Raw genomic sequence first — 20416 nt, forward strand, 5'->3', positions numbered from 1 at the left:
GGGAAGAGGGGAATAGGGGAGGGAAGAGGGGAGTTGGGAGGGAAGAGGGGAGTTGGGGAGGGGAGTTGAAGAGGGAAGAGGGGAAGAGGGCAGTTGGGGGGGAGGAGAGTTTGGGTGGAAGAGGGGAGATGGGGGAAGAGGGGAGTTGGGGGTGAAGAGGGGAGTTGGGGAGGGAAGAGGGGAATAGGGGAGGGAAGAGGGGAAAGGGGAGTTGGGAGGGAAGAGGGGAGTTGGGGAGGGGAGTTGGGGGGAATAGGGGAGACGGGGAGGGAAGAAGGGAGACAGCGGGGGGGAGGGAAGAGGGGAGTTCGGGGGGGAAGAGGGGAAGGAAGAGGGGAGTTGGGAGGGGAAGAGGGGAGTTGGGAGGGAAGGGGGGAAGAGGGGAGATGGGGGGAAGAGGGGTTGGGGGTGAAGTGGGGAGTTGGGGAGGGAAGAGGGGAATAGGGGAGAGAAGAGGGGAAGAGGGGAAAAGGGGAGGGAAGAGGGGAGTTGGGGAGAATAGGGGAGACGGAAGGGAAGAGGGGAGTTGGGGGGGAGGGGAGTTTGGGTGGAAGAGGGGAGATGGGGGGAAGAGGGGAGTTGGGGGTGAAGAGGGGAATTGGGGAGGGAAGAGGGGAATAGGGGAGAGAAGAGGGGAGTTGGGAGGGAAGAGGGGAGTTGGGGAGTTGGAGGGAATAGGGGAGACGGGGAGGGAAGAGGGGAGACGGCGGGGGAGAGGGAAGAGGGGAAGGAAGAGGGGAAGAGGGGAGGGAAGAGGGGAAGGAAGAGGGGAAGAGGGGAGTTGGGGAGGGAAGAGGGGAATAGGGGAGGGAAGAGGGGAATAGGGGAGGGAAGAGGGGAGACAGGGAGTTGGGGGGGAAGAGGGGAGTTGGGGAGGGAAGAGGGGAGACGGGGAGGGAAGAGGGGAGTTGGGGAGTTGGGAGTGGAAGAGGGGAGTTGTGGAGGGAAGAGGGGAATAGGGGAGACGGGGAGGGAAGAGGGGAATAGGGGAGACGGGGGGGGGGGGAGAGGGGAGACGGGGGGAGTTGGGGGGGGGGGAAGAGGGGAGTTGCGGTGGAAGAGGGGAAGATGGGAGTTGGGGAGGGAAGAGGGGAGTTGGGGGGGAGTTGGGAGGGAAGGGGGGAAGAGGGGAGTTGGGGAGGGAAGAGGATAATAGGGGAGTTGGGGAGGGAAGACGGGGAGTGGGAGGGGAGATGGGGAGGGGAATAGGGGAGACGGAGAGGGGAGACGGGGTGGGGGAGAGGTGACGGGGTGGGGGAGGGGAGTTGGGGAGGGAATAGGGGAGACGGGGAGGGAAGAGGGGAATAGGGGAGACAGGGAGGGAGAGGGGAGGAGAGGGGAGACGGAGTGAGAGGGGAGACGGGGAGGGGAGAGGGGAAGAGGGGAGTTGGGGGGGGGAAGAGGGGAGTTGCGGTCGAAGAGGGGAAGAGGGGAGTTGGGGAGGGAAGAGGGGAGTTGGGGGGGAGTTGGGAGGGAAGGGGGGAAGAGGGGAGTTGGGGAGGGAAGAGGATAATAGGGGAGTTGGGGAGGGAAGACGGGGAGTGGGAGGGGAGACTGGGAGGGGAATAGGGGAGACGGAGAGGGGAGACGGGGTGGGGGAGAGGAGACGGGGTGGGGGAGGGGAGTTGGGGAGGGAAGAGGGGAATAGGGGAGACGGGGAGGGAAGAGGGGAATAGGGGAGACAGGGAGGGAGAGGGGAGACGGAGGGAGAGGGGAGACGGGGAGGGGAAGAGGGGAGTTGGGGGGGGGAAGAGGGGAGTTGCGGTGGAAGAGGGGAAGAGGGGAGTTGGGGAGGGAAGAGGGGAGTTGGGGGGGAGTTGGGAGGGAAGGGGGGAAGAGGGGAGTTGGGGAGGGAAGAGGATAATAGGGGAGTTGGGGAGGGAAGACGGGGAGTGGGAGGGGAGACTGGGAGGGGAATAGGGGAGAGGGGAGACGGGATTTGGGAGAGGAGACGGGGTGGGGGAGCGGAGAGGGGAGGGAAGAGGGGAATAGGGGAGACGGGGAGGGAAGAGGGGAATAGGGGAGACGGGGAGGGAAGAGTGGATTTGGGGAGGGAAGAGGGGAGTTGGGGAGGGAAGAGGGGAGTTGAAGAGGGGAAAGGGGAGTTGGTGAGGGAAGAGGGGAGTTGGGAGAGAAGAGGGGAGTTGGGAGAGAAGAGGGGAGTTAAGAGGGGAGACGGAGAGGGGAAGAGGGGAGTTGGGGGGGAAGAGGGGAGTTGCGGGGGAAGAGGGGAAGAGGGGAGTTGGGGAGGGAAGAGGGGAGTTGGGAGGGGAGTTGGGGGGGAGTTGGGAGGGAAGGGGGGAGTTGGGAGGGAAGGGGGGAAGAGGGGAAGAGGGGAGTTGGGGAGGGAAGAGGATAATAGGGGAGTTGGGGAGGGAAGACGGGGAGTGGGAGGGGAGACGGGGAGGGGAGATGGGGTGGGGGAGAGGAGACGGGGTGGGGGAGCGGAGAGGGGAGTTGGGGAGCGGAGAGGGGAATAGGGGAGACGGGGAGGGAAGAGGGGAATAGGGGAGACGGGGGGGGGGAGAGGGGAGACGGGGGAAGTTGGGGGGGGAAGAGGGGAATAGGGGAGGGAAGAGGGGAGACAGGGAGTTGGGGGGAAGAGGGGAGTTGGGGAGGGAAGAGGGGAGACGGGGAGGGAAGAGGGGAGTTGGGAAGTTGGGAGTGGAAGAGGGGAGTTGTGGAGGGAAGAGGGGAATAGGGGAGACGGGGAGGGAAGAGGGGGAATAGGGGAGACGGGGGGGGGGGGAGAGGGGAGACGGGGGGAGTTGGGGGGGGGAAGAGGGGAGTTGCGGTGGAAGAGGGGAAGATGGGAGTTGGGGAGGGAAGAGGGGAGTTGGGGGGGAGTTGGGAGGGAAGGGGGGAAGAGGGGAGTTGGGGAGGGAAGAGGATAATAGGGGAGTTGGGGAGGGAAGACAGGGAGTGGGAGGGGAGATGGGGAGGGGAATAGGGGAGACGGAGAGGGGAGACGGGGTGGGGGAGAGGAGACGGGGTGGGGGAGGGGAGTTGGGGAGGGAAGAGGGGAATAGGGGAGACGGGGAGGGAAGAGGGGAATAGGGGAGACAGGGAGGGAGAGGGGAGGAGAGGGGAGACGGAGGGAGAGGGGAGACGGGGAGGGGAGAGGGGAAGAGGGGAGTTGGGGGGGGGAAGAGGGGAGTTGCAGTGGAAGAGGGGAAGAGGGGAGTTGGGGAGGGAAGAGGGGAGTTGGGGGGGAGTTGGGAGGGAAGGGGGGAAGAGGGGAGTTGGGGAGGGAAGAGGATAATAGGGGAGTTGGGGAGGGAAGACGGGGAGTGGGAGGGGAGACTGGGAGGGGAATAGGGGAGATGGAGAGGGGAGACGGGGTTTGGGAGAGGAGACGGGGTGGGGGAGCGGAGAGGGGAGGGAAGAGGGGAATAGGGGAGACGGGGAGGGAAGAGGGGAATAGGGGAGACGGGGAGGGAAGAGTGGATTTGGGGAGGGAAGAGGGGAGTTGGGGAGGGAAGAGGGGAGTTGAAGAGGGGAAAGGGGAGTTGGTGAGGGAAGAGGGGAGTTGGGAGAGAAGAGGGGAGTTGGGAGAGAAGAGGGGAGTTAAGAGGGGAGACGGAGAGGGGAAGAGGGGAGTTGGGGGGGGAAGAGGGGAGTTGCGGGGGAAGAGGGGAAGAGGGGAGTTGGGGAGGGAAGAGGGGAGTTGGGAGGGGAGTTGGGGGGGAGTTGGGAGGGAAGGGGGGAGTTGGGAGGGAAGGGGGGAAGAGGGGAAGAGGGGAGTTGGGGAGGGAAGAGGATAATAGGGGAGTTGGGGAGGGAAGACGGGGAGTGGGAGGGGAGACGGGGAGGGGAGATGGGGTGGGGGAGAGGAGACGGGGTGGGGGAGCGGAGAGGGGAGTTGGGGAGCGGAGAGGGGAATAGGGGAGACGGGGAGGGAAGAGGGGAATAGGGGAGACGGGGAGGGAAGAGGGGAGTTGGGGAGGAAAGAGGGGAGTTGAGGGAGGGAAGAGGGGAGTTGAGGGAGGGAAGAGGGGAGTTGAAGAGGGGAAAGGGGAGTTGGTGAGGGAAGAGGGGAGTTGGGAGTGAAGAGGGAAGTTGGGAGGGGAGAGGGGAGTTGGGGAGTTGGGGGGGAAGAGGGGAGTTGAGGGAGGGAAGAGGGGAGTTGAGGGAGGGAAGAGGGGAGTTGAAGAGGGGAAAGGGGAGTTGGTGAGGGAAGAGGGGAGTTGGGAGAGAAGAGGGGAGTTGGGAGGGAAGAGGGGAGTTGGGGAGTTGGGGAAGGGAATAGGGGAGACGGAGAGGGGAGACGGGGAGGGGAGTTGGGGAGGGAAGAGGGGAGTTGGGGAGTTGAGGGAGGGAAGAGGGGAGTTGAAGAGGGGAAAGGGGAGTTGGTGAGGGAAGAGGGGAGTTTGGAGAGAAGAGGGGAGTTGGGAGAGAAGAGGGGAGTTGGGAGGGAAGAGGGAAGTTGGGAGGGAAGAGGGGAGTTGGGGAGGGGAATAGGGGAGACGGAGAGGGGAGACGGGGAGGGGAGTTGGGGAGGGAAGAGGGGAGTTGGGGAGTTGGGGGGAAGAGGGGAGTTGGGGGGAAGAGGGGAGTTGGGGAGGGAATAAGGGAATAAGGGAGAGAAGAGGGGAAGAGGGGAAACAGGGAGGGAAGAGGGGAAACAGGGAGGGAAGAGGGGAGACGGGGAGGGAAGAGGGGAAAAGGGGAGACGGGGAGGGAAGAGGGGAATAGGGGAGACGGGGAGGGAAGAGGGGAGTTGGGGGGGAAGAGGGGAGTTGCGGGGGAAGAGGAGAAGAGGGGAGTTGGGGAGGGAAGAGGGGAGTTGGGAGGGGAGTTGGGGGGGAGTTGGGAGGGAAGGGGGGAGTTGGGAGGGAAGGGGGGAAGAGGGGAAGAGGGGAGTTGGGGAGGGAAGAGGATAATAGGGGAGTTGGGGAGGGAAGACGGGGAGTGGGAGGGGAGACGGGGAGGGGAGATGGGGTGGGGGAGAGGAGACGGGGTGGGGGAGCGGAGAGGGGAGTTGGGGAGCGGAGAGGGGAATAGGGGAGACGGGGAGGGAAGAGGGGAATAGGGGAGACGGGGAGGGAAGAGGGGAGTTGGGGAGGAAAGAGGGGAGTTGAGGGAGGGAAGAGGGGAGTTGAGGGAGGGAAGAGGGGAGTTGAAGAGGGGAAAGGGGAGTTGGTGAGGGAAGAGGGGAGTTGGGAGTGAAGAGGGAAGTTGGGAGGGGAGAGGGGAGTTGGGGAGTTGGGGGGGAAGAGGGGAGTTGAGGGAGGGAAGAGGGGAGTTGAGGGAGGGAAGAGGGGAGTTGAAGAGGGGAAAGGGGAGTTGGTGAGGGAAGAGGGGAGTTGGGAGAGAAGAGGGGAGTTGGGAGGGAAGAGGGGAGTTGGGGAGTTGGGGAAGGGAATAGGGGAGACGGAGAGGGGAGACGGGGAGGGGAGTTGGGGAGGGAAGAGGGGAGTTGGGGAGTTGAGGGAGGGAAGAGGGGGAGTTGAAGAGGGGAAAGGGGAGTTGGTGAGGGAAGAGGGGAGTTTGGAGAGAAGAGGGGAGTTGGGAGAGAAGAGGGGAGTTGGGAGGGAAGAGGGAAGTTGGGAGGGAAGAGGGGAGTTGGGGAGGGGAATAGGGGAGACGGAGAGGGGAGACGGGGAGGGGAGTTGGGGAGGGAAGAGGGGAGTTGGGGAGTTGGGGGGAAGAGGGGAGTTGGGGGGAAGAGGGGAGTTGGGGAGGGAATAAGGGAATAAGGGAGAGAAGAGGGGAAGAGGGGAAACAGGGAGGGAAGAGGGGAAACAGGGAGGGAAGAGGGGAGACGGGGAGGGAAGAGGGGAAAAGGGGAGACGGGGAGGGAAGAGGGGAATAGGGGAGACGGGGAGGGAAGAGGGGAGTTGGGGAGGGAAGAGGGGAGTTGGGGGGGGGAGAGGGGAATAGGGGAGACGGGGAGGGAAGAGGGGAATCGGGGAGACGGGGAGGGAAGAGGGGAGACGGCGGGGGGAGGGAAGAGGGGAGTTGGGGGGGAAGAGGGGAGGGAAGAGGGGAGTTGGGGGGAAGAGGGGAGTTGGGAGGGGAAGAGGGGAGTTGGGAGGGAAGGGGGGAAGAGGGGAGATGGGGGAAGAGGGGTTGGGGGTGAAGAGGGGATTTGGGGAGGGAAGAGGGGAATAGGGGAGAGAAGAGGGGAAAAGGGGAGGGAAGAGGGGAGTTGGGGAGGAAAGAGGGGAGTTGAGGGAGGGAAGAGGGGAGTTGAGGGAGGGAAGAGGGGAGTTGAAGAGGGGAAAGGGGAGTTGGTGAGGGAACAGGGGAGTTGGGAGTGAAGAGGGAAGTTGGGAGGGAAGAGGGGAGTTGGGGAGTTGGGGGGGAAGAGGGGAGTTGAGGGAGGGAAGAGGGGAGTTGAGGGAGGGAAGAGGGGAGTTGAAGAGGGGAAAGGGGAGTTGGTGAGGGAAGAGGGGAGTTGGGAGAGAAGAGGGGAGTTGGGAGGGAAGAGGGAAGTTGGAAGGGGAGTTGGGGAGGGGAGTTGGGGAAGGGAATAGGGGAGACGGAGAGGGGAGACGGGGAGGGGAGTTGGGGAGGGAAGAGGGGAGTTGGGGAGTTGAGGGAGGGAAGAGGGGAGTTGAAGAGGGGAAAGGGGAGTTGGTGAGGGAAGAGGGGAGTTTGGAGAGAAGAGGGGAGTTGGGAGAGAAGAGGGGAGTTGGGAGGGAAGAGGGAAGTTGGGAGGGAAGAGGGGAGTTGGGGAGGGGAATAGGGGAGACGGAGAGGGGAGACGGGGAGGGGAGTTGGGGAGGGAAGAGGGGAGTTGGGGAGGGAATAAGGGAATAAGGGAGAGAAGAGGGGAAGAGGGGAAACAGGGAGGGAAGAGGGGAAACAGGGAGGGAAGAGGGGAGACGGGGAGGGAAGAGGGGAAAAGGGGAGACGGGGAGGGAAGAGGGGAATAGGGGAGACGGGGAGGGAAGAGGGGAGTTGGGGAGGGAAGAGGGGAGTTGGGGGGGGAAGAGGGGAATAGGGGAGACGGGGAGGGAAGAGGGGAATCGGGGAGACGGGGAGGGAAGAGGGGAGTTGGGGGGGAAGAGGGGAGGGAAGAGGGGAGTTGGGGGGAAGAGGGGAGTTGGGAGGGGAAGAGGGGAGTTGGGAGGGAAGGGGGGAAGAGGGGAGATGGGGGAAGAGGGGTTGGGGGTGAAGAGGGGATTTGGGGAGGGAAGAGGGGAATAGGGGAGAGAAGAGGGGAAGAGGGGAAGAGGGGAAAAGGGGAGGGAAGAGGGGAGTTGGGAGGGGAGTTGGGGAGAATAGGGGAGACGGAAGGGAAGAGGGGAGGGAAGTGGGGAGACGGTGGGGGAGAGGGAAGAGGGGAAGGAAGAGGGGAAGAGGGGAGGGAAGAGGGGAAGAGGGGAGTTGGGGAGGGAAGAGGGGAGACGGGGAGGGAAGAGGGGAGTTGGGGAGTTGGGAGTGGAAGAGGAGAGTTGTGGAGGGAAGAGGGGAATAGGGGAGACGGGGAGGGAAGAGGGGAATAGGGGAGACGGGGGGGGGGAGAGGGGAGACGGGGGAAGTTGGGGGGGGAAGAGGGGAATAGGGGAGGGAAGAGGGGAGACAGGGAGTTGGGGGGAAGAGGGGAGTTGGGGAGGGAAGAGGGGAGACGGGGAGGGAAGAGGGGAGTTGGGGAGTTGGGAGTGGAAGAGGGGAGTTGTGGAGGGAAGAGGGGAATAGGGGAGACGGGGGGGGGGGAGAGGGGAGACGGGGGGAGTTGGGGGGGGGGGAAGAGGGGAGTTGCGGTGGAAGAGGGGAAGATGGGAGTTGGGGAGGGAAGAGGGGAGTTGGGGGGGAGTTGGGAGGGAAGGGGGGAAGAGGGGAGTTGGGGAGGGATGAGGATAATAGGGGAGTTGGGGAGGGAAGACGGGGAGTGGGAGGGGAGATGGGGAGGGGAATAGGGGAGACGGAGAGGGGAGACGGGGTGGGGGAGAGGAGACGGGGTGGGGGAGGGGAGTTGGGGAGGGAAGAGGGGAATAGGGGAGACGGGGAGGGAAGAGGGGAATAGGGGAGACAGGGAGGGAGAGGGGAGGAGAGGGGAGACGGAGGGAGAGGGGAGACGGGGAGGGGAGAGGGGAAGAGGGGAGTTGGGGGGGGGGAAGAGGGGAGTTGCGGTGGAAGAGGGGAAGAGGGGAGTTGGGGAGGGAAGAGGGGAGTTGGGGGGGAGTTGGGAGGGAAGGGGGGAAGAGGGGAGTTGGGGAGGGAAGAGGATAATAGGGGAGTTGGGGAGGGAAGACGGGGAGTGGGAGGGGAGACTGGGAGGGGAATAGGGGAGACGGAGAGGGGAGACGGGGTGGGGGAGAGGAGACGGGGTGGGGGAGGGGAGTTGGGGAGGGAAGAGGGGAATAGGGGAGACGGGGAGGGAAGAGGGGAATAGGGGAGACAGGGAGGGAGAGGGGAGGAGAGGGGAGACGGAGGGAGAGGGGAGACGGGGAGGGGAAGAGGGGAGTTGGGGGGGGGAAGAGGGGAGTTGCGGTGGAAGAGGGGAAGAGGGGAGTTGGGGAGGGAAGAGGGGAGTTGGGGGGGAGTTGGGAGGGAAGGGGGGAAGAGGGTAGTTGGGGAGGGAAGAGGATAATAGGGGAGTTGGGGAGGGAAGACGGGGAGTGGGAGGGGAATAGGGGAGACGGAGAGGGGAGACGGGGTTTGGGAGAGGAGACGGGGTGGGGGAGCGGAGAGGGGAGGGAAGAGGGGAATAGGGGAGACGGGGAGGGAAGAGGGGAATAGGGGAGACGGGGAGGGAAGAGTGGATTTGGGGAGGGAAGAGGGGAGTTGGGGAGGGAAGAGGGGAGTTGAAGATGGGAAAGGGGAGTTGGTGAGGGAAGAGGGGAGTTGGGAGAGAAGAGGGGAGTTGGGAGAGAAGAGGGGAGTTAAGAGGGGAGACGGAGAGGGGAAGAGGGGAGTTGGGGGGGAAGAGGGGAGTTGCGGGGGAAGAGGGGAAGAGGGGAGTTGGGGAGGGAAGAGGGGAGTTGGGAGGGGAGTTGGGGGGGAGTTGGGAGGGAAGGGGGGAGTTGGGAGGGAAGGGGGGAAGAGGGGAAGAGGGGAGTTGGGGAGGGAAGAGGATAATAGGGGAGTTGGGGAGGGAAGACGGGGAGTGGGAGGGGAGACGGGGAGGGGAGATGGGGTGGGGGAGAGGAGACGGGGTGGGGGAGCGGAGAGGGGAGTTGGGGAGCGGAGAGGGGAATAGGGGAGACGGGGAGGGAAGAGGGGAATAGGGGAGACGGGGAGGGAAGAGGGGAGTTGGGGAGGAAAGAGGGGAGTTGAGGGAGGGAAGAGGGGAGTTGAGGGAGGGAAGAGGGGAGTTGAAGAGGGGAAAGGGGAGTTGGTGAGGGAAGAGGGGAGTTGGGAGTGAAGAGGGAAGTTGGGAGGGGAGAGGGGAGTTGGGGAGTTGGGGGGGAAGAGGGGAGTTGAGGGAGGGAAGAGGGGAGTTGAGGGAGGGAAGAGGGGAGTTGAAGAGGGGAAAGGGGAGTTGGTGAGGGAAGAGGGGAGTTGGGAGAGAAGAGGGGAGTTGGGAGGGAAGAGGGGAGTTGGGGAGGGGAGTTGGGGAAGGGAATAGGGGAGACGGAGAGGGGAGACGGGGAGGGGAGTTGGGGAGGGAAGAGGGGAGTTGGGGAGTTGAGGGAGGGAAGAGGGGAGTTGAAGAGGGGAAAGGGGAGTTGGTGAGGGAAGAGGGGAGTTTGGAGAGAAGAGGGGAGTTGGGAGAGAAGAGGGGAGTTGGGAGGGAAGAGGGAAGTTGGGAGGGAAGAGGGGAGTTGGGGAGGGGAATAGGGGAGACGGAGAGGGGAGACGGGGAGGGGAGTTGGGGAGGGAAGAGGGGAGTTGGGGAGTTGGGGGGAAGAGGGGAGTTGGGGGGAAGAGGGGAGTTGGGGAGGGAATAAGGGAATAAGGGAGAGAAGAGGGGAAGAGGGGAAACAGGGAGGGAAGAGGGGAAACAGGGAGGGAAGAGGGGAGACGGGGAGGGAAGAGGGGAAAAGGGGAGACGGGGAGGGAAGAGGGGAATAGGGGAGACGGGGAGGGAAGAGGGGAGTTGGGGAGGGAAGAGGGGAGTTGGGGGGGGGAGAGGGGAATAGGGGAGACGGGGAGGGAAGAGGGGAATCGGGGAGACGGGGAGGGAAGAGGGGAGACGGCGGGGGGAGGGAAGAGGGGAGTTGGGGGGGAAGAGGGGAGGGAAGAGGGGAGTTGGGGGGAAGAGGGGAGTTGGGAGGGGAAGAGGGGAGTTGGGAGGGAAGGGGGGAAGAGGGGAGATGGGGGAAGAGGGGTTGGGGGTGAAGAGGGGATTTGGGGAGGGAAGAGGGGAATAGGGGAGAGAAGAGGGGAAGAGGGGAAAAGGGGAGGGAAGAGGGGAGTTGGGGAGGAAAGAGGGGAGTTGAGGGAGGGAAGAGGGGAGTTGAGGGAGGGAAGAGGGGAGTTGAAGAGGGGAAAGGGGAGTTGGTGAGGGAAGAGGGGAGTTGGGAGTGAAGAGGGAAGTTGGGAGGGAAGAGGGGAGTTGGGGAGTTGGGGGGGAAGAGGGGAGTTGAGGGAGGGAAGAGGGGAGTTGAGGGAGGGAAGAGGGGAGTTGAAGAGGGGAAAGGGGAGTTGGTGAGGGAAGAGGGGAGTTGGGAGAGAAGAGGGGAGTTGGGAGGGAAGAGGGAAGTTGGAAGGGGAGTTGGGGAGGGGAGTTGGGGAAGGGAATAGGGGAGACGGAGAGGGGAGACGGGGAGGGGAGTTGGGGAGGGAAGAGGGGAGTTGGGGAGTTGAGGGAGGGAAGAGGGGAGTTGAAGAGGGGAAAGGGGAGTTGGTGAGGGAAGAGGGGAGTTTGGAGAGAAGAGGGGAGTTGGGAGAGAAGAGGGGAGTTGGGAGGGAAGAGGGAAGTTGGGAGGGAAGAGGGGAGTTGGGGAGGGGAATAGGGGAGACGGAGAGGGGAGACGGGGAGGGGAGTTGGGGAGGGAAGAGGGGAGTTGGGGAGTTGGGGGGAAGAGGGGAGTTGGGGAGGGAATAAGGGAATAAGGGAGAGAAGAGGGGAAGAGGGGAAACAGGGAGGGAAGAGGGGAAACAGGGAGGGAAGAGGGGAGACGGGGAGGGAAGAGGGGAAAAGGGGAGACGGGGAGGGAAGAGGGGAATAGGGGAGACGGGGAGGGAAGAGGGGAGTTGGGGAGGGAAGAGGGGAGTTGGGGGGGGAAGAGGGGAATAGGGGAGACGGGGAGGGAAGAGGGGAATCGGGGAGACGGGGAGGGAAGAGGGGAGACGGCGGGGGGAGGGAAGAGGGGAGTTGGGGGGAAGAGGGGAGGGAAGAGGGGAGTTGGGGGGAAGAGGGGAGTTGGGAGGGGAAGAGGGGAGTTGGGAGGGAAGGGGGGAAGAGGGGAGATGGGGGAAGAGGGGTTGGGGGTGAAGAGGGGATTTGGGGAGGGAAGAGGGGAATAGGGGAGAGAAGAGGGGAAGAGGGGAAGAGGGGAAAAGGGGAGGGAAGAGGGGAGTTGGGAGGGGAGTTGGGGAGAATAGGGGAGACGGAAGGGAAGAGGGGAGGGAAGAGGGGAGTTGGGGGGGAGGGGAGTTTGGGTGGAAGAGGGGAGATGGGGGGAAGAGGGGAGTTGGGGGTGAAGAGGGGAGTTGGGGAGGGAAGAGGGGAATAGGGGAGAGAAGAGGGGAAGAGGGGAAAGGGGAGTTGGGAGGGAAGAGGGGAGTTGGGGAGGGGAGTTGGGGGGAATAGGGGAGACGGGGAGGGAAGAGGGGAGATGGCGGGGGGAGGGAAGAGGGGAAGGAAGAGGGGAAGAGGGGAGTTGGGGAGGGAAGAGGGGAATAGGGGAGGGAAGAGGGGAGTTGGGGAAGGGAGTTGGGGGAAGAGGGGAGTTGGGGAGGGAAGAGGGGAATAGGGGAGACGGGGAGGGAAGAGGGGAATAGGGGAGACGGGGAGGGAAGAGGATAAGAGGGGAATTCGGGGGGGAAGAGGGGAGTTGGGAGGGGAAGAGGGGAGTTGGAGGGGAAGAGGGGAGTTGGAAGGGAAGAGGGGAAGGAAGAGGAGATTTGGGGAGGGAAGAGGGGAATAGGGGAGAGAAGAGGGGAAGAGTGGAGTTGGGGGGAATAGGGCAGACGGGGAGGGAAGAGGGGGAAGAGGGGAGACGGAGGGGGAGAGGGGAGACGGGGAGGGAAGAGGGGAGATGGGGAGGGAAGAGGGGAGTTGGGGAGGGTAGAGGGGAGTTGGGGAGGGTAGAGGGGAGTTTGGGGTGGGTAGAGGGGAGTTGGCAGGGAAGACAGGAGGAAAGAGGGGAGTTGGGGAGGAAAGAGGGGAGTTGGGGGGAAGAGGGGAATAAGGGAGAGAAAAGGGGAAGAGGGGAATAGAGGGGAAGAGGGGATACGGGGAGGGAAGAGGGGAGTTGGGAGGGAAAAGGGGAGTTGGGGAGGGGAGTTGGGGGAATAGGGGAGTTAGGGAGGGAAGAGGGGAATAGGGGAGTTGGGGAGGGAAGAGGGGAATAGGGGAGACGGGGAGGGAAGAGGGGGCGATGGGGAGGGAAGGGGGAGACGGGGAGGGAAGGGGGAGTTGGGGAGGAAGAGGGGAGTTGGGGAGGGAAGAGGGGAATAGGGAAGAGGGGAATAGGGGAGAGAAAAGGGGAAGAGGGGAATAGAGGGGAAGAGGGGATACGGGGAGGGAAGAGGGGAGTTGGGAGGGAAGAGGGGAGTTGGGGAGGGGAGTTGGGGGAATAGGGGAGTTGGGGAGGGAAGAGGGGAATAGGGGAGTTGGGGAGGGAAGAGGGGAATAGGGGAGACGGGGAGAGAAGAGGGGAAGAGGGAAGAGTGGAGTTGGGGGGAAAGAGGGGAATAGGGGAGACGGGGAGGGAAGAGGGGAAGGAAGAGGGGAGTTGGGGGGGAAGAGGGGAGTTGGGGAGGGAAGAGGGGAATAGGGGAGTTGGGGAGGGAAGAGGGGAATAGGGGAGACGGGGAGGGAAGAGGGGAGAGGGGAGTTGGGGAGGGAAGAGGGAAAAGGGGAGACGGGGAGGGAAGAGGGGAGTTGGGGGGAGAAGAGGGGAGTTGGGGAGGGAAGAGGGGAGTTGGGGGGGAATAGGAGAGACGGGGAGGGAAGAGGAGAGTTGGGGGGAGAAGAGGGGAGTTGGGGGGAGAAGAGGGGAGTTGGGGAGGTAAGAGGGGAGTTGGGGGGAGAAGAGGGGAGTTGGGGGGAGAAGAGGGGAGTTGGGGAGGTAAGAGGGGAGTTGGGAGGGGAAGAGGGGAGTTGGGAGGGAAGGGGGGAAGAGGGGAGTTGGGAGGGAAGGGGGGAAGAGGGGAGATGGGGGGAAGAGGGGAGGGAAGAGGGGAGTTGGGGGGAAGAGGGGAGTTGGGGGAGAAGAGGGGAGTTGGGGAGGGAAGATGTGAGTTGGGAGGGGAATACGGGAGACGGGGAGGGAAGAGGGGAAGAGGGGAGGGACATTTGGTGGAGGAGGAATAATGGTCTGGGGCTGTTTTTCATGGTTCAGGCCCCTTAGTTCCAGTGAAGGGAAATCTTAACGCTACAGCGTACAATGACATGCTAGACAATTTTGTGCTTCCAACTTTGTGGCAACAGTTTGGGGAAGGCCCTTTCCTGTTTCAGCATGACAATGCCCCCGTGCACAAAGCAAGGTCCATACAGAAATGCTTTGTCGAGATCGGTGTGGAAGAACTTGACTGGCCTGCACAGAGCCCTGACCTCAACCCCATCGAACACCTTTGGGATGAATTGGAACGCCGACTGCGAGCCAGGCCTAATCGCCCAACATCAGTGCCCGACCTCACTAATGCTCTTGTGGCTGAATGGAAGCAAGTACCCGCAGCAATGTTCCAACATCTAGTGGAAAACCTTCCCAGAAGAGTGGAGGCTGTTATAGCAGCAAAAGGGGGACCAACTCCATATTAATGCCCATGATTTTGGAATGAGATGTTTGACGAGCAGGTGTCCACATACCTTTGGTCATGTAGTGTATTTAGTATAGTTTTATCTAAAAATGATAACTTTTTTAATGTTTCAATATTTTTATGAAATTTACTGAAAGGGATGGTCCTCCCCTTCCTCCTCTGAGGAGCCTCCACTGATATTGAATTATATATTAAGAAAAGGAGTCCTATAGGAAGACATTTTTTTGCTGATACTCATAATGTTCCTCTCAGAGGAGGCTGGTGGGAGGAGCTATAGGAGGACGGGCTCATTGTAATGGCTGGACTAGAATAGGTGGAACGGAGTCAAACGTGGTTTCCATATGTTTGATACCGTTTCATTTGTACCATTCCAGCCAATACAATGAGCCCGTCCTCCTATAGCTCCTCCCACCAGCCTCCACTTGTTCCTGTTCATGGAAATCTTAAGTAAAAGGCGAAAGATTTATGCCATCTGAAGAGAAACCAGATTGTTGGCACAGGCAGCACTAGGATTCCAGTAGCGGGTAATATGTTGCACTGATGTGTGTGCCCTCTGCTGCCTAGTCAGAGAAGGGCTATGGGGATACACCTCACTACAACCACCCACCGGGCCCTATAGCCTGCACAAGAGTCCCACAGTCCAGAAGGTTTGTATCAAAAGTTTATATGCAATTGAATATTTTGTTGTTAGCTACATTTCTAATGTTACAATGACTTTTTTTATTATATCAAGATCAGTTTGCTTTGATATTACCAACGCCTTCATACAGCTGCTTGCCTCCAACACCAGCTACAATGGATAAGTAGTGATGGGGTCGTTCATGGCTCTCTTTGAGCGGATCTTTTATTGAACGTCAGGAATCAAATCGCATCGGTGAAAGTGCAGTTTATTTGGCTCCCTATTTTGTATACTGCGACTACTGCTTTTTGAGCTCAAAACGTTTTACTGCAGATAAGTTACAAAATAAATATCTGAAGAGGGTGAATCCTCACTGTACTAACAATAAATAGTATTGACGGTGTGTCAATCTGGTCCACGCTAATTTTTTTAGCAGGCCATCTAATAATTTGGCCAGGTAAAGTGAACGCACACTTTACGATCTGACGTAACGGTAGCTTACCTTTTGGCCTTTACATTGGAGATTTGCAATTTTGTCATGGTTCCATGCCGATTTTTAAGAAGTTTGAACGAAGAGCCATTTGGGAGCCAAGTAAGGCTCACCGAAAAGACTCGGAATGCCAATACACACCCAAACACATAGAAGCTGTGCTGATACAAAGTTACAACTGCCAGCCACAGTAAGTTCAAGATGATACTAGGTCCCGTCATTCAGGGCAGGTGGGGGGCGGCGCACCCTCACTTTTTTCAATTTGACAATACACGGCAGAGCCCCACCTGTTTTGAGCCCCACCTGTTTGTTGCCTGTTTTGCATGTTATTTTGGCATTAATACGTGTCACATATCAGTTTGCAAACAATGTAAAAAATAAACAAAAAATCATTGAGTTAATATACAAACATGGTCTCTTTTTTGCTTTCTTGAGTAAGGCAGCTCCAAAATGCAGGTGTTTCAGCCTACATCAGTGCTTTCTGTGGTGGTGGGGCAGCCAGCGGAAAATATGGAGCGTAGGGGTTGGTAATAATCTCTAGTTGCGCCGTGATTGGCTCAGTGTTCTGTCACCCATGGGGACACTACGTCACCGCAAAATGTACGGGAGATCTTGAAAATTCAAGCCCCTTGGGTGCTGCCATAGAGTTACATTAGAAGTGCCCATCCAAGAAGGCTCAAGGTCATTGGCCACAGATAAACTGATGTCAAATCACAGACAGTGTCACCAGCAAAGCACCCCCACACCATAACACCTCCTCCTCCATGCTTATGGTGGGAAATACACTTACGGAGATCATCCATTCACCCACACCACATCTCACAAAGACACGGCGGTTGGAACCAAATATCTCCAATTTGGACTCCAGACCAAAGGACAAATTTCCACCGGTCTAATGTCCATTGCTCGTGTTTCTTGGCCCAAGCAGGTCTCTTCTTCTTATTGGTGTCCTTTAGTAGTGGTTTCTTTGCAGCAATCCGACCATGAAGGCCTGATTCACACAGTCCCCTCTGAACAGTTGATGTTGAGATACAGTTGAAGTCAGAAGTTACACCTTAGCCAAATACATTTAAACTCAGTTTTTCACAATTCCTGACATTTAATCCTAGTAAAAATTCCTTGTCTTAGGTCAGTTAGGATCACCACTTTATTTTAAGAATGTGAAATGTCAAGTAGAGAGAATTATTTATTTCAGCTTTTATTTATTTCATCACATTCCCAGTGGGTCAGAAGTTTACATACACTCAATTAGTATTTGGTAGCATTGCCTTTCAATTGTTTAACTTGGGTCAAACATTTCGGGTAGCCTTCCACAAGCTTCCCACAATAAGTTGGGTGAATTTTTCCCCCATTCCTCCTGACAGAGCTGGTGTAACTGAGTCAGGTTTGTAGGCCTCCTTGCTCGCACACGCTTTTTCAGTTCTGCCAACAAATATTCTATAGGATTGAGGTCAGGGCTTTGTGATGGCCACTCCAATACCTTGACTTTGTTGTCCTTAAGCCATTTTGCCACAACTTTGGAAGTATGCATGGGGTCATTGTCCATTTGGAAGACCCATTATGGGCAAACAGTTCTATTTTTGTTTCATCAGACCAGAGGACATTTCTCCAAAAAGTACGATCTTTGTCTCCATGTGCAGTTGCAAACCGTAGTCTGGCTTTTTTATGGCGGTTTTGGAGCATTGGCTTCTTCCTTGCTGAGCGCCCTTTCAGGTTATGTCGATATAGGACTTGTTTTACTGTGGATATAGATACTTTGTACCCGTTTCCTCCAGCATCTTCACAAGGTCCTTTGCTGTTGTTCTGGGATTGATTTCCACTTTTCGCACCAAAGTACGTTCATCTCTAGGAGACAGAACGTGTCTCCTTCCTGAGCGGTATGACGGCTGCGTGGTCCCATGGTGTTTATACTTGCGTACTATTGTTTGTACAGATGAACATGGTACCTTCAGGCGTTTGGAAATTGCTCCCAAGGATGAACCAGACTTGTGGAGGTCTACAATTTTTTTTCTGACGTCTTGGCTGATTTATTTTGATTTTCCCATGATGTCAAGCAAAGAGGCACTGAGTTTGAAGGTAGGCCTTGAAATACATCCACAGGTACACCTCCAATTGACTCAAATGATGTCAATTAGCCTATCAGAAGCTTCTAAAGCCACAACATCATTTTCTGAAATTTTCCAAGCTGTTTATAGGCTGTAGATGTCGTAACCGACTTGCCAAAACTATAGTTTGTTAACAAGTTTTAATGGCTCCAACCTAAGTGTATGTAAACTTCCAACTTCAACTGTATACTGTAGCTAAGAAAGTAATACTAGGTGTATGTTGTGTAGTAAGCTGTTAGTAGCCTATGTGCCTCACCCTAATAATTTAGTCTCTTTTAACCTCATATCTTAGCCTACTGTTCTGACTTGGTGGTGCACATGTAGCCTATAGCCTGTTTAAGTGAAATGTCACCATCGAATATTGTAAGAGCTTTCATTGTCTGCTTATATGCCCCCTTCATTTATCCTACGCTTCTGACTTGGTGTACGGGGAGAATACTTTAAGAACGGCTCATGTTCTGAATTCTGCTGCTGTACATTTACAAAATTTTGAATAAATAGTTATATTGACTACGTCCGTCCAAGCTCGCTCATTAATGTCTTAATCGAGATTACGGATTGCCTCTTATCCGCTCATCGTCCCCTTATGCCATAGTTTGTACATCTCAATTGTCAGTAGAAACCACATTTGCAAGTCAGCCATATATTTCTTTAAAGGCAGTAAAATTAGGCTGAATTAACTGTTTCACTGCCAGACAAGGCTCCGCTGATAGCCAGGTGTAGCAGTGGTAAGGTGTTGGGACTAATGTATTGTTTAGTGTTGTGTTGTTGTGTAGTGGCTTTGCTGGCATGCATGAAAAAAAAATGGGGGGGGGGGGGTTTGCCCCACCAAGATTTACATGCTAAAATCACTACTGCTTCCTTATAATTTATATTAAACATGCATAGGAAACATCTAGGAGCAACAACGACAGAACGGGACCGGGCATAAAAAAATTGTTGATACTCATATTGTTCCTCTCCACGGAAATCTTTAGTAAAAGGTACATTGTTTTTTACCAAATTCATTATAGATTAAAATGTCCAACAAGTAAAAATTAAATCCACCATTAATTTCAAATTCAAAATAATAAACAAATCAAACAATATGTAATCAATTCAAATTAGGCAAACAAAATGGTCATCCCCCCCCCCCCCCAAAAAAAAGCAACAAATCGAAAAATCTGTCAGACCATTCAGTCAGTCAATCAGTCCGTCAGTCAACATTTTACATTTACATTTTAGTCATTTAGCAGACGCTCTTATCCAGAGCGATTTACAGTTAGTGAGTGCATACATTTTTTTTTCATAATGTGTCTGTGTCTTTGGGAAGGGAAGAGGGGAGTTGGGGGGGAAGAGGGGAGTTGGGGAGGGAAGAGGGGAGTTGGAAGGGAAGAGGGGAGTTGGGAGGGAAGAGGGGAGATGGGGAGGGAAGACGGGGAGGGGGAGGAGAATAGGGGAGACGGAGAGAGGAGACGATGAGGGGGAGGGAAGAGGGGAGAGGGGAGTTGGGGAGGGAAGAGGGGAGTTGGGGAGACGGGGAGGGAAGAGGGGAGTTGGTTAGGGAAGTTGGGAAGTTGGGGGGGAAGAGGGGAGTTGGGGAGGGAAGAGGGGAATAGGGGAGAGAAGAGGGGAAGAGGGGAAACGGGGAGGGAAGAGGGGAGTTGGGAGGGAAGAGGGGAGTTGGGGGGAATAGGGGAGACAGGGAGGGAAGAGGGGAAGGAAGAGGTGAAGAGGGGAGACGGAGGGAGGGTGGGGAGACGGGGAGTTGGGGAGGGAAGAGGGGAGTTGGGGGGAAAAGGGGAGTTGGGGAGGGGAGTTGGGAGGAAGAGGGGAGTTAGGGGAGTTGGGGAGTTGGGGAGGGAAGAGGGGATTTGGGGAGGGAAGAGGGGATTTGGGGAGGGAAGAGGGGAGTTGGGAGGGAAGAGTGGAGTTGGGTAGGGAAGAGGGTAGTTGGGGAGGGAAGAGGGGAGTTGGGAGGGGACCATTCAGTCAGTCAATCAGTCCGTCAGTCCACATTTTACCATTACATTTTAGTCATTTAGCAGACGCTCTTATCCAGAGCGATTTACAGTTAGTGAGTGCATAAATTTTTTTTTCATAATGTGTCTGTGTCTTTGTGTTCGGGGATTGGTGGAGTCTGGGCTAGCGCTGAAAGGAAATGGCAGTTGTGGTTGGTCTGTGCTGTGTCCAGGGTTGGTGCTGGTGTTGTGGCTTGGACCAGGAAAACCTGGGTTGGTACTGTTGCTGGGACCGGGACTGAAGGCCAACAGTTGGTGCTGGGCCTGGGGAAAAAAACAGGAACCGGGAGAACAGGGAAATGGAGCTGCTGCAGGTGCTGGGTCTGGATCTGGGTCTGTAGAGGTAAGGAAGGACAACCTGAGGAGCGAGCAGACACACAAGCGAGCCCTAAACCGGGAGGTCTAACCTTACCCATTAAGACCAAAAAGCTCATTTTTGTCATCATAAATTTGTATGATACAGCCAATTTTGATTTTGTGGCTATGGTAACTAGTGACAACCGATATCCAGAGGACAGCAGCAAGACAGCGTGCCTCAATGCAGTGGTATTACCACAGAGTTTCTTAACCATCGTTGGTATTACTGTTACAGAACAAAGTAAATGTACATGGTTGAATGTTCCTCTCCACGGAAATCTTTAGTAAAAGGCGAAAGATTTATACGATCTGAAGAGAAACCAGAGTGTACTACCGAATGATGGGGGTGAAACCAACTAGATTTGCAGCACTATCATTCCCGGCAACGGTTAAATATTGTTGCGCACAACAATACGGTTTGGGTACAGACGCATAAATAAGATATCCACTACCATGTTCATGTAAACGTTATGAGTGGAATAGGCTCTATGCACGAATCACTTCCGCATTGGCGTAAGGATGCTTACCGGAAAAAAACATTAGACAGTGACAGTAGACCGTTATGATGGCAGAGATGAAGTTAACAAGGTGTTTGCTGGAGTTGCCTAAAGTATCTGTTAATGATATACGGAGGGTCGTCCGGACATCCAGTACGACACCACGTAGCAAACTGGATAAAAGCTTCACATTTTACGTTTCTTCTTTTCTTTGCAACTTTGAAGGTAATATGCTAACGCTAGCTAGCCTGAGCTAGAAGCCTTGCTTTGGTGTTTTAAGTCATGACTCCGTCCTGCTTCAGGTTAATCATGCTTTAAATAAAGTTTAATCATGTGTATATACCTCTCACTTCATGTGTTTGTACTTTTGTGAAAGTATCAGGTAAAAACAGGGCTACAAATGAGATCTCTGTGAGAGCCCACTGCTACCGCTCAATGAAGAACCTAAAGCCACCACACCAGCTGAGAGTAGGACTAGATTAAGTGACACGTTCAAAGTTCTGTTGAACTTGTTCAAGGTTCCG

This window comes from Coregonus lavaretus (genome assembly GCF_964263955.1).
Source record: "Coregonus lavaretus genome assembly, chromosome: 25".
In the NCBI taxonomy this organism is placed as follows: Eukaryota; Metazoa; Chordata; class Actinopteri; order Salmoniformes; family Salmonidae; genus Coregonus; species Coregonus lavaretus.